Genomic DNA, 11,108 nt, shown 5'->3' with positions numbered 1-11,108 from the left:
TGCAAAGTACAAAGTACAAATGTCTCCCAAATTGCTAAGGATAGGATCCACAAGGGAAGCAATCCCGCACGCAGGGAGTGATCACTGTCTTAGCCAAAAGGCCGAGAAGCGATGGTCTTTGACTGCTTGCTCAAAGTACATTGGCATTACCACAGGCTGAACAGTTGATGGTGAGGCCATAAAGCCTCACTAACAACGCAATACCAATTTGCACCTCCTCCCAAGTGGTGAGGTTAAAACTGCTACATGGGAACAAACGTTTTTGCACTTCTGGGGCAAATTCCAAACGTGTGCAAGTTTGAATCGCATATCTTTTCACAGGTGTACAAGGCTTTACCAGTGGCAGAGCCTGCCAAAAAATGCAACTGACAAAGCGCTGCTCCTCTGCACGGAAGTCTTTAGTAAAAGGCGAAAGACCTGTACGCTTTGCAGAGAACCACATGCAAGTGGCCCTTGCAGGCTGAGTGGAGCTGTGCCCACGGTCGCCCCGGGCAATTGTGTGATGGTGAGACTTCCTCTTTTACTCTACAATTGTTCTAAGAATTTAGACTTTGTTTGGTGAATAACAACATTTGTCCTTCAACTCATCCTTTGACCAGAGAACAATGACATTGTTCAGATCATGGTGACTTTCTTCTGAAAATCTGGAATAGAAATGTGGTAATTAATAATAGACCTCGGACTGCAATCTTGTGTTTTTTACTGCTCTGAAGTCACTTGGATGGTATATTACTCGCTTTTCCCCAATCCCTGTGGAGAAAAAGCACGGGGCACAAAAGAGCCTTCACCCCACTGCCAAAACTCTGGTAAACAACTGAAGTGCCCTTACACTGGAAGTAGTTTATTTCCATGCAGCTTCTGAATTCTAAATTGCTCATACATGTCTTGCTTCAATTTGGAGATGACACAGGACTGCCTGTAGAGGTCGTGCTTGACACCCATGGCTTTTGAAGTGAAAGTGCACCTGGCAAAAGGGGCGGGGGCAGAGCGGCCCTGCCCTTGCAATGCGCTCTGAAAAGTGACAACATTGCAGAGAGAGAGAGACTTACTGTTGATTGTCCACAAAGTATAGAGAAGGCGCACCACTCCCAGCTAGACTGCAATACTGGGCCAATGCGTGGAGTGAATGGAGCAAGCTCCTGTTTCAGCTCCTGTCTGCAAAAATGCATTTAATATATAGTCCCCTGATAGAGGACATATCAGATATTAAACTGATAAGAACAGATACTACACTTGATCTTAGCCAAAAGGCCGAGAAGCGATGGTCTTTGACTGCTTGCTCAAAGTACATTGGCATTACCACAGGCTGAACAGTTGATGGTGAGGCCATAAAGCCTCACTAACAACGCAATACCAATTTGCACCTCCTCCCAAGTGGTGAGGTTAAAACTGCTACATGGGAACAAACGTTTTTGCACTTCTGGGGCAAATTCCAAACGTGTGCAAGTTTGAATCGCATATCTTTTCACAGGTGTACAAGGCTTTACCAGTGGCAGAGCCTGCCAAAAAATGCAACTGACAAAGCGCTGCTCCTCTGCACGGAAGTCTTTAGTAAAAGGCGAAAGACCTGTACGCTTTGCAGAGAACCACATGCAAGTGGCCCTTGCAGGCTGAGTGGAGCTGTGCCCACGGTCGCCCCGGGCAATTGTGTGATGGTGAGACTTCCTCTTTTACTCTACAATTGTTCTAAGAATTTAGACTTTGTTTGGTGAATAACAACATTTGTCCTTCAACTCATCCTTTGACCAGAGAACAATGACATTGTTCAGATCATGGTGACTTTCTTCTGAAAATCTGGAATAGAAATGTGGTAATTAATAATAGACCTCGGACTGCAATCTTGTGTTTTTTACTGCTCTGAAGTCACTTGGATGGTATATTACTCGCTTTTCCCCAATCCCTGTGGAGAAAAAGCACGGGGCACAAAAGAGCCTTCACCCCACTGCCAAAACTCTGGTAAACAACTGAAGTGCCCTTACACTGGAAGTAGTTTATTTCCATGCAGCTTCTGAATTCTAAATTGCTCATACATGTCTTGCTTCAATTTGGAGATGACACAGGACTGCCTGTAGAGGTCAGGCTTGACACCCATGGCTTTTGAAGTGAAAGTGCACCTGGCAAAAGGGGCGGGGAGGCAGAGCGGCCCTGGCCTTGCAATGCGCTCTGAAAAGTGACAACATTGCAGAGAGAGAGAGACTTACTGTTGATTGTCCACAAAGTATAGAGAAGGCGCACCACTCCCAGCTAGACTGCAATACTGGGCCAATGCGTGGAGTGAATGGAGCAAGCTCCTGTTTCAGCTCCTGTCTGCAAAAATGCATTTAATATATAGTCCCCTGATAGAGGACATATCAGATATTAAACTGATAAGAACAGATTTTCTTTTTTCTTTTTCTTAGTTTATTGGCGCTCAATCATCTTTACATTTTCCGGCTTTGAGTAAAAGGTTCACATATACACCTCAAATATGCCAATAAAATATTAAATAGTTGAGACATTTTCAAACTTTGAGTAAAAGGTTCACATATACACCTCAAATATGTACCAATAAAATATCCAAATTGTGAGGACTATAAAACCATTTTTAAGAAAAATATATATACATTCAGAATAATTTTTTCTAAAACAGTCTTGTCGATAAAATAGCCATTTCCATTGGTTAAAGGTGTTACATTTAGTGTTCATGTGTCCTTTGAAAGCTTCTTAAAAAGGTCCATACAAGGGAGTGCATCAGTTCAAAACATATCCATCTTTGTGCAGGAGCGTGGTGAGTCCCTACCAAGCCTCACTCAGCCTGCTCCTCCAAACATTTGATCTCTCGGGATACTGTTGGTGGTCAGCGGAGATCCTCGCCCTGCTGCTCCTTCCCGCCTACCGCACCCGGAGAGCCAGGCCGCTGCTGCCTTGACCTTTGCTGTGGAGCTCCGGCTCCTTCGTCCGAATGGGCACAGAGGCGATTCTTCTTTGTGGCGGTGTCCTAGGCCTGCCGCCCGCAGTTCCGGCCACTTGAACCATTGCTGCAGCCATCCGGATCACCGCCACGGGGGGGATCTGCATGTGCTTCCTTACCAGCAAGTTTCTGGAGGTCCACGTGGCGTCTTTTATGGCGGCTAGGGTGAGCCACTGCTTGGCAAAGTCCTTCGGTGGTATTACAGTTGGGCTCACCCCATACAGCACCAGTTGTGCTGTAAGGACCTCCCTTGCTGGCAAGTACGGGAATTTCAAGGAGCCGGCCATTGCCCACTGGTCTTTGGCAGCACTGCACTCCCAGAGGAGATGCCTCACCGACTCAGGCGCGCCACAACCAGGCCGGGGGCAGGTTGCGTGTGCCGCCATGCCTCGGGAGTGCATGACGGACCTGACCGGGAGGATCTCATGAGCCACCATCCACGACAGGTCCCGGAGTCTGTTTGGGAGAGCAGGGTGGTTCACATTGCGCCAAACAGTTGAGGGCTCACCTAATGCGAGGCCGCGCACTGGACTCACTGGCTCGCGCTCCTGCACAACAGAAATCAAAGAGCGGTGGTTAGTTAAAATATGCAACTCCTCATTTTCCAAATTAAAATGCACTAAAAACCTCTGGATAAAACTATATGCCGTCGGTAGGTTAAAAGACACGGGCACCGAGAGGTTTACTGGTTCAATTTTTAGTTTTCTGAGGTACGTCCCCATCCAAAAGCGTGCCATTGCCGCTGTCTTTGGGTTTTTGGATGGGGCTGTGACTATGCCCACATGTGTAGCTGTGAACCTGGCCCCTAAGAACAGGTGCAGGTCCGGGACGTCTTTTCCTCCTTTTTCTTTTGTTTTTTTCATGATTGCTCTCTTCAGTTTTTCCATTTTGGACCCCCACAGGAAGTAGAAGATGGCTCTCTCCAGTTCTAAAATCACCCTTCTGGGAGGGAAAAAAACACAACTGATCAGTAAAAGCAAAGGTAAAATCACTGCTTTGGTGATTAAAACCTTCCCTTCCATAGTCAGTCCTCTAAGTCCCCAGAATCCTAGTTTTTGTCTGACTTTCCCTACCATGTCCGGCCAATTTGTTTTCCCTCCCCCCTCCCGATCAAATTTAACACCAAGTATTTTTTGGTCAGTCTGTGTCACGGTCAGGGGGAGTCCTGTCATGTCTGTCGCTGTCCATGGTCCGTAAAACTGGGCTTGTGTCTTTTCTTTGTTTAGTTTTGACCCAGAGGCCCGTCCGAACCAGTCAGTCAAGTCCAGCGTCCTGTTGACAGATAAAAGGTCAGTGCATAAAACATTCACGTCGTCCATATATAAAATACATCTCGTTTCCAGTCCTCCGCTCCCCGGCACTTGCACCCCATTGATTCGTTTGTCCCTTCTCAAGATCTGTGCCAGTGGTTCAATGCAGATAACGTAGAGGAGGGCCGATAACGGACACCCCTGACGGACACCGCAGTTAATGTCCACTGCTTTTGTCAGATGCCCATTAAACAAAATTCTGCTGGTGATGTCCCGGTACAGCAGACCCACCCAAGCTACAAATCTTTCTGGGAACCCCATTTTTTGCAGTACCTGGAAAAGGTACTGGTGCGAGACCCGATCAAAGGCTTTCTCAAAATCTAAGTTTAAAACTACTAGCCTCATGTTTCTGTCTCTCGCATAACAGATGGTGTCTCGGATCAGTACGAGGCTGTCGGTGATCTTCCTCCCCGGAATGGCACAGGCTTGATCCGGGTCAATCACCTCTTCTAAAAACGTGGACATACGTGTTGCTAAAAGTTTGCTAAAAAGTTTACAGTCAACGTTTAAAAGAGTGATAGGTCTCCAGTTCTTTAGTTCTGTCTTGTCTTTCTGTTTGTGAAGGAGAGTCACTATCCCTACTCTAAAACTGTCAGGAAGTCGGTCGAGTCCTTCAAATTCCATAAAAACAGTGATCAAGTCAGGTGCTAAAAGGTCCCAAAAAGTCAAATAAAATTCTACAGGAAGTCCATCTTGTCCAGGGGACTTCCCAGTTTTAAAACTACATAGAGAATTATTTAACTCTAAAAGGGTAAAATCCTGGGATAAAAGCACGCTGTTGTTCACCGTTTTATTTAGGAATTTTAAAATTTCATTCATAGTGTCAATTTCAACGGGTTTTTCTTTATACAATTTTCCGTAAAAGCTTTCAATTGTCTCTTTAATTTCATCTATAGTTTCGGTTGTGCACCCATTTTCTTTAATCAATTTTGTAATGGTCCCCCCTTTGTTTATGATTTTCTTGAAGAAATACCTTGTGCACTTTTCCCCCTCCTCAATTTCCCGTTCCTTGCTTCTTAAAATGACACCTTTGCTTTGAATTTCTGATAAAACCGACATCTCTTTTTTTACTTGTTTAATTTCTTCATTAAAATCGATACCTTGCTGGTTAAGGTTAAAATAGCGCTGTAGTCGCTTCTGCAGTCCCATCATGCGTCTGGTTTCCCTATTCTTTTTTTCCTTACCTGCCTGCCTAAAGAAGGTCCGGGTCCTTCCCTTCACCATTTCCCACCAGTGTGCTCGTGTGTCGTAGAAGTCCTGAAGGGTCTGCCACTCTTTGTACTGCTCCCTGTACTGTCTAACTAACTCCCTATCTTCCAAGAGGGAGCAGTTGAGTTTCCACAGACCACTTCCTGAAGTCACACCTGAAGGCAGTGAAAGGGTGCAGGAGAGCATGAGGTGATCGGAGAAGAAGACAGGTGTTAGTCTAGCATCAGTTGCTGGGCAGTCCCGTGTAAAAACATAATCTATGCGGGAGGCTCTGGTGCCATCACCACTGAACCAGGTGAAGCCCTCCTCCCTGGGATGCATGGTTTTAAAACAGTCTTGAAGTTTAAAATCCCTGCATATGCCCTGTAGTAAAACTGATGTTTTGTCTACTTTAAAATCTTCCCCTGTTCTTCTCCTATCTTTCCTACTTAAAATACAGTTAAAATCTCCCCCTACTACTAAAGGTACCCTACCTAGCATGTGGGACTGCAAGTCTTCTAAAAGGTCATACCTGTCATTTTTTTCATTAAAGCCATAAATATTTAAGATTTTAAAATCCTGTCCCATAAAAGTCAAATGTGTTAAAAGTGCCCGACCATTTTTCACCACAGTGCTACCTTTTACCAGAACCTGGGGGTTTTTGATTAAAATGGCCACTCCATCATTTCTGTTTTCATTTGATCCACTCCAAAGGGATGTCTGTGGCCACATCTCCTCCCACTGGCGGTAGTGGTTTAAAAATGGTAAGCCACATTCCTGTAATAAAAACACATCAGACTTAAAGGAACTTAAAAAGGATAAAACACTTTGGGCTCTAACTCTTGACCTCACACTTCTCACATTGATAGTGGAAATGTTGAGAGTCATGAGTATGTTTAAAATGACAAGTACAACATTTTAAAAGAAGCAGGTATCTTAAGAATAAGTAACAAGCACATTTATATTGCCTTGTTGCTTGTGCTGTAACAGGTTCTCATCGAAAGATCCCCCTACATCCAGGGGGTAAGCTTTGAGAATCTGTCCTCCTGAAAGCAAAGTCTGCGCGCTTTCTGAGTGGAGTTGACTGTAGTGCGACATTTAGAAAGGAACATTCATTAGATGAACTGGAAGAGGAGCCACTGTCCTGATCCACAGGGGGACTGTGATGTTCAGATTCAGCTCTCCCCCTCTTCTCTGAGGCTGATTCAGCCCCAGAGTTGGACAGTTCAGATGCTGTTCTTTTTGAACTAGGTTGGGCATCTGGGAGGGAAGTGGAGCTCTGCTCCTCCTCCACAATATGGAGACTCCTAGTGGAGTCATCATCGGTAGAGGCGGGCCGAACCCCACTGTCTGCCTGATGGCTCCTCCCCAACTCCATGTCAGCTTCAAACGGGTGGGGTCCAGGCCCCTCCCTCTGCCCAACCTCACTGGACTCCTCTCCTCCTATCACAGGTTTTGGAGGGAGATTTGAATTTCCCTCCAAAACAGTTCGCACCTCATTTTCTGTTGGCCCCTTTTCCTCCTGTTTTTTCCTAGCTTTCAGTTTGTTGGCGAAAGACAAAGGACAGTCTCGGAAAAGATGGTCTGTTGCTCCACAAAGGTTACATTTCCTTCCAGTGGTACACTCCTCAAAGGAATGTCCAACTGCTCTGCATTTCCCACACACAATAACTGGACAAGCCTCTGCCAGATGCCCCTGCTCGCCGCATTTGCGGCAGAGTTTTGGTTGACCCTGGTAGTGGATATAGCCTCTGTTATTACCCAGAACAATCATTTGCGGCAAGTGTCTCAGGCCCTGGAAGCCTTGGGGGTCCTCCCATTGTTGAATGGGGACCCTCCAAGCACAGTTCCAGATGCCATCCTCGTCTCTTACCTTGGTTGCCTGGCCTTTAACAGTGCAGAATCTAGCCAACCAGATACAGATGTCTTCTGCATTCACTGTTTCATTAAACATTCTGACAATAACCGTTTTATGGGCATTGTCAGTCAGTTTTTCAACAGCAAATGCCGAAAATTGGCTTTTAACATTTTCAAAACGGGTCCAAAACTCACGGAGCAGAGCTGCAGAGCAAAAACTTACGTCATATCCTTTGTTTGCCGGCAGAGTCAAAATACAATTTATATCGTCGGGCTGAAAGTTCAAAAGGTTCTGGACAAACTTACGTGAGAAGTCTAAACGTGATATTTTAACTTGCTCATCTTTAAAATAAAACCTGACACTGTGGTGCCTCCGCAGGCCGCATAATTAGCCGACATGGCTGGAGGCACCACAAGCGAGGATAAAAGCTTGTAAAAGAAAAGATAATTTGAAAAGTAAGTTAAAAGGAAACGTGCTACTTAAAAGATAAATACAAATAAGACGGTTGAGAAAAACACTCAGTAAAAGTACAATATAAACAATGTGCAAATAAGCAAGAACTAGTGCAAATATGCAAAGTACAAAGTACAAATGTCTCCCAAATTGCTAAGGATAGGATCCACAAGGGAAGCAATCCCGCACGCAGGGAGTGATCACTGTCTTAGCCAAAAGGCCGAGAAGCGATGGTCTTTGACTGCTTGCTCAAAGTACATTGGCATTACCACAGGCTGAACAGTTGATGGTGAGGCCATAAAGCCTCACTAACAACGCAATACCAATTTGCACCTCCTCCCAAGTGGTGAGGTTAAAACTGCTACATGGGAACAAACGTTTTTGCACTTCTGGGGCAAATTCCAAACGTGTGCAAGTTTGAATCGCATATCTTTTCACAGGTGTACAAGGCTTTACCAGTGGCAGAGCCTGCCAAAAAATGCAACTGACAAAGCGCTGCTCCTCTGCACGGAAGTCTTTAGTAAAAGGCGAAAGACCTGTACGCTTTGCAGAGAACCACATGCAAGTGGCCCTTGCAGGCTGAGTGGAGCTGTGCCCACGGTCGCCCCGGGCAATTGTGTGATGGTGAGACTTCCTCTTTTACTCTACAATTGTTCTAAGAATTTAGACTTTGTTTGGTGAATAACAACATTTGTCCTTCAACTCATCCTTTGACCAGAGTTCAATGACATTGGTGACAGATTGTGGTGACTTCTTCCTGAAATCTGGAATAGAAATGTGGTAATTAATAATAGACCTCGGACTGCAATCTTGTGTTTTTTTCTGCTCTGAAGTCACTTGGATGGTATATTACTCGCTTTTCCCCAATCCCTGTGGAGAAAAAGCACGGCGGGCACAAAAGAGCCTTCACCCCACTGCCAAAACTCTGGTAAACAACTGAAGTGCCCTTACACTGGAAGTAGTTTATTTCCATGCAGCTTTTGAATTCTAAATTGCTTAGACATGTCTTGCTTCAATTTGGAGATGACACAGGACTGCCTGTAGAGGTCGTGCTTGACACCCATGGCTTTTGAAGTGAAAGTGCACCTGGCAAAAGGGGCGGGGAGGCAGAGCGGCCCTGGCCTTGCAATGCGCTCTGAAAAGTGACAACATTGCAGAGAGAGAGAGAGAGACACACACTTACTGTTGATTGTCCACAAAGTGTAGAGAAAGCGCACCACTCCCAGCTAGACTGCAATACTGGGCCAATGCGTGGAGTGCATGGAGCAAGCTCCTGTTTCAGCTCCTGTCTGCAAAAATGCATTTAATATATAGTCCCCTGATAGAGGACATATCAGATATTAAACTGATAAGAACAGATTTTTTCTTTTTCTTAGTTTATTGGCACTCAATCATCTTTACATTTTCCGGCTTTGAGTAAAAGGTTCACATATACCCCTCAAATATGTACCAATAAAATATCCAAATTGTGAGACTATAAAACCATTTTTAAGAAAAATATATATACATTCAGAATAATTTTTTCTAAAACAGTCTTGTCGATAAAATAGCCATTTCCATTGGTTAAAGGTGTTACATTTAGTGTTCATGTGTCCTTTGAAAGCTTCTTAAAAAGGTCCATACAAGGGAGTGCATCAGTTCAAAACATATCCATCTTTGTGCAGGAGCGTGGTGAGTCCCTACCAAGCCTCACTCAGCCTGCTCCTCCAAACATTTGATCTCTCGGGATACTGTTGGTGGTCAGCGGAGATCCTCGCCCTGCTGCTCCTTCCCGCCTACCGCACCCGGAGAGCCAGGCCGCTGCTGCCTTGACCTTTGCTGTGGAGCTCCGGCTCCTTCGTCCGAATGGGCACAGAGGCGATTCTTCTTTGTGGCGGTGTCCTAGGCCTGCCGCCCGCAGTTCCGGCCACTTGAACCATTGCTGCAGCCATCCGGATCACCGCCACGGGGGGGATCTGCATGTGCTTCCTTACCAGCAAGTTTCTGGAGGTCCATGTGGCGTCTTTTATGGCGGCTAGGGTGAGCCACTGCTTGGCAAAGTCCTTCGGTGGTATTACAGTTGGGCTCACCCCATACAGCACCAGCTGTGCTGTAAGGACCTCCCTTGCTGGCAAGTACGGGAATTTCAAGGAGCCGGCCATTGCCCACTGGTCTTTGGCAGCACTGCACTCCCAGAGGAGATGCCTCACCGACTCAGGCGCGCCACAACCAGGCGGGGGCAGGTTGCGTGTGCCGCCATGCCTCGGAGTGCATGACGGACCTGACCGGGAGGATCTCATGAGCCACCATCCACGACAGGTCCCGGAGTCTGTTTGGGAGAGCAGGGTGGTTCACATTGCGCCAAACAGTTGAGGGCTCACCTAATGCGAGGCCGCGCACTGGACTCACTGGCTCGCGCTCCTGCACAACAGAAATCAAAAGAGCGGTGGTTAGTTAAAATATGCAACTCCTCATTTTCCAAATTAAAATGCACTAAAAACCTCTGGATAAAACTATATGCCGTCGGTAGGTTAAAAGACACGGGCACCGAGAGGTTACTGGTTCAATTTTTAGTTTTCTGAGGTACGTCCCCATCCAAAAGCGTGCCATTGCCGCTGTCTTTGGTTTTTGGATGGGGCTGTGACTATGCCCACATGTGTAGCTGTGAACCTGGCCCCTAAGAACAGGTGCAGGTCCGGGACGTCTTTTCCTCCTTTTTCTTTTCTTTTTTTCATGATTGCTCTCTTCAGTTTTTCCATTTTGGACCCCCACAGGAAGTAAAAGATGGCTCTCTCAGTTCTAAAATCACACTTCTGGGAGGGAAAAAAACACAACTGATCAGTAAAAGCAAAGGTAAAATCACTGCTTTGGTGATTAAAACCTTCCCTTCCATAGTCAGTCCTCTAAGTCCCCAGAATCCTAGTTTTTGTCTGACTTTCCCTACCATGTCCGGCCAATTTGTTTTCCCTCCCCCCTCCCGATCAAATTTAACACCAAGTATTTTTTGGTCAGTCTGTGTCACGGTCAGGGGGAGTCCTGTCATGTCTGTCGCTGTCCATGGTCCGTAAAGCTGGGCTTGTGTCTTTTCTTTGTTTAGTTTTGACCCAGAGGCCCGTCCGAACCAGTCAGTCAAGTCCAGCGTCCTGTTGACAGATAAAAGGTCAGTGCATAAAACATTCACGTCGTCCATATATAAAATACATCTCGTTTCCAGTCCTCCGCTCCCCGGCACTTGCACCCCATTGATTCGTTTGTCCCTTCTCAAGATCTGTGCCAGTGGTTCAATGCAGATAACGTAGGAGGGCCGAGTGGCCGATAACGGACACCCCTGACGGACACCGCAGTTAATGTCCACTGCTTTTGTCAGATG

The 11,108-nt window shown here is 46.1% G+C and overlaps 1 long non-coding RNA gene, 4 other non-coding genes and 2 pseudogenes across 6 annotated transcripts; 1 reads left to right on the top strand and 6 right to left on the bottom strand.

Moving 5' to 3' along the window:
• Window positions 1–75: 75 nt before the first annotated feature.
• Window positions 76–10,897, top strand: LOC130520953 (uncharacterized). Of its 2 annotated transcripts, XR_008949126.1 has the most exons (4): window positions 76–505; window positions 1,472–1,655; window positions 8,200–8,383; window positions 10,836–10,897. It is a non-coding gene; the product is annotated as an uncharacterized LOC130520953 (long non-coding RNA). The 2 variants fall into 2 exon arrangements; XR_008949125.1 differs by lacking the exon at window positions 10,836–10,897 and having other exon boundaries at window positions 82–505; window positions 8,200–8,473.
• Window positions 329–446, bottom strand: LOC130520955 (U5 spliceosomal RNA). The gene has a single exon (XR_008949128.1). It is a non-coding gene; the product is annotated as a U5 spliceosomal RNA (small nuclear RNA).
• Window positions 1,073–1,263, bottom strand: LOC130520954 (U2 spliceosomal RNA). Its single transcript, XR_008949127.1, has one exon. It is a non-coding gene; the product is annotated as a U2 spliceosomal RNA (small nuclear RNA).
• Window positions 1,479–1,596, bottom strand: LOC130520959 (U5 spliceosomal RNA). Its single transcript, XR_008949130.1, has one exon. It is a non-coding gene; the product is annotated as a U5 spliceosomal RNA (small nuclear RNA).
• Window positions 2,225–2,404, bottom strand: LOC130520956 (U2 spliceosomal RNA; annotated as a pseudogene).
• On the bottom strand, window positions 8,207–8,324 carry LOC130520958 (U5 spliceosomal RNA). The gene has a single exon (XR_008949129.1). It is a non-coding gene; the product is annotated as a U5 spliceosomal RNA (small nuclear RNA).
• Window positions 8,966–9,140, bottom strand: LOC130520957 (U2 spliceosomal RNA; annotated as a pseudogene).
• Window positions 10,898–11,108: the final 211 nt, after the last annotated feature.

The sequence above is a fragment of the Takifugu flavidus genome, unplaced genomic scaffold (genome assembly GCF_003711565.1).
Source record: "Takifugu flavidus isolate HTHZ2018 unplaced genomic scaffold, ASM371156v2 ctg610, whole genome shotgun sequence".
NCBI lineage: Eukaryota > Metazoa > Chordata > Actinopteri > Tetraodontiformes > Tetraodontidae > Takifugu > Takifugu flavidus.
The sequence above is the reverse complement of the archived record's forward strand: the minus strand, read 5'-3'. Positions and strand labels throughout refer to the sequence as shown.